This window comes from Notothenia rossii, assembly GCF_949606895.1.
Source record: "Notothenia rossii genome assembly, chromosome: 7".
NCBI lineage: Eukaryota > Metazoa > Chordata > Actinopteri > Perciformes > Nototheniidae > Notothenia > Notothenia rossii.
Window position 1 is genome coordinate 20568345 of NC_136905.1, and position 2408 is coordinate 20570752.

Here is a 2408-nt window from a genome sequence, read left to right on the forward strand (position 1 = left end):
TTCCTATGAAGACTTTATCTGTTAGCGTTATATCTTTTCCCCTCTGTCAGCACAGCAGTGTGATGCTTGACTGGGTCCTTCCAAAGCCTTTCAATTGTGCTGCTGGTCTAAACTGCTGACACAGCAAACTGCAGAATGAGAAGAGGTCCCCCATCTCTAGGTGGTGCGTCTTTTTCATGTGAGGTTAAGACCCATAATTCTACTTTGCTCTTATCTGATTGGGGAAATGTCCATTGCCCTCTTATGCACTATTTGCATTCATAATTTCAGTTAAATAATGAAATCCCTAAATTATTTTTTGGCAATTATTCACTACAGCTGGGGTCTCTATATTCAGAATGCACGGATAAAGCCTCTTCATCCTTTGCTACTTCAACAGCCTAATAAAATAGGCTTCGAATAATCCTCAGCTTATTGGTTATACAAAACTGACTTCATTGAGAAATGAAATTCATTTTACCACATCATTGATTTGAACATTTGTAGCTTGTAGACCTAGCCACTGTCCTATATCTTACTGTATACAGGAAGAAGGATATTCTATACCTTTTCACTATGCTATGGAAAGGAAATTGTTGGCCTTGAATTTCTAAAAAACAACCTTCTTCTTTCCTTCTCTGTTCCTTAGTGAGACAACGCCAGGAAGACAACTCTAGCTTTAATGTGCTACCACTGACCCAGTTTCTCAAGTAAATGAAATGCAAAGTGAGAATGCCTACAGTCAGACTTTTTAGCAAGCTCGCTCTAACACAGCCATCTTTAACCAGGGACTTGGTTACTGTAGGCCTGTGGCACGGCAATAGAGGGAAACACTGATGAAACTCTACTGAGCCTGTTGCAGTACACACTTTACAAAATAACATCCAGACAAGTACATATATTCAACAACTGCACAATCTCAAAAAATGAAAGAAGTTACTCAACACCAGAAACAATGACATCACCACATGTGTATGAATTATGACTAGAATCCTTGTTTTCTACATTACTAAAGCACAAATTGAATTAGGCAAAAACAGAAAAGTGATACATGAGCTTCCTTTCAGACTTGGAAGTTAATTTGTAGGGACCACATGAGTATTAAGCATGCTGTCTCCTAGAAACATCTGTGTTTTTTTAAAGGTAATAAGCCCTACTTTAAGAAGACGCACTATAAAAAGTATCACAACAACACACTAACTGCCATTTTTAGATTATTCAAATTCCTTATTATCCAATTTAAATCAGGAACATTTAATCTACGACACAATAAATAAAATATGGTTTTAACCTGGTTTCTATATATTTGGACTCTTTTTATATGAGGCAAGGACATGCATTTATTGATAGAATAGCCTGCATTAAACTAAAGCAGTCTAAAAACTAGCATTCCAACAAATTATCCTATTTCACGTGGTGTAATGTTCTGCCATTCACTGAATATTTGTATATTCAAAATCTACATAACAGTAAATTGTTGATGCATTTGGAAATGTCACTATCACCTCAGTATCATCAATGCATCTTGTGCCAAACATTGTGGTGTTAGCTGTTATGCTTTTATTGTGATAGAGCTAACAGGATGTATGAGACCGGATGTGGTCACAACTGGTCATGCTACTACCAAATGACATGGAGAGTAAAAGCCTGAATAAAGTAACCACCATGCTCTAAACCGTCTGTATTACTTTACGCTTACCACGAAATGGTGTCAGAACGTGGGCAGCGGTAAAGAGCTAGGTTGAAGTTGAAAAGAGAGTTGTGGAAAGTTAAAGTCTGCAAGCGGCGAGATGTTAGACGACGGCGGAGCTGCAGCCGCACCGGCTGCACAGCCTCCACAACCTCCCCAGCTACAGGCTAATGCTAACGCTCCTCCGAGCGCTACGTTCACCATCCAACCACCTGAAGCATTCGACTTTGCAAAGCCTCAGGACTGGGAGCGATGGATACGCAGGTTAGAGAGATTCAGACTGGCCAGCAACCTCCATCTTAGCACGGAAGCTAACCAGGTGAACACGCTGATCTACTGCATTGGGGATGAAGCAGACGACATCCTACGGGGTCATGATTTATCCAACGCACAGAGACAGCAGTACACTTCGGTAAAAGCCACACTTGAAACGTACTTTGTGCCTAGAAAGAACGTGATATATGAGAGGGCAAGATTCAATCAGAGAGTGCAGCAACCAAACGAGGCTGTAGACACTTTCATTACTGCATTGTATGCCCTAGCAGAAAACTGCAAATACGGAGCACTCCGCGACGAGTTAATAAGAGACCGGCTCGTAGTGGGGTTGAGAGACACCAGTCTAGCTGAGAGGATGCAGTTAGACAAGGATTTGACACTTGAAAAAGCAGTCAATATGACCAGACAGTCCGAAGTGATTAAAAGGCAGCAAACGGACCTCAGAGGAGGGGGTAGAATGGAC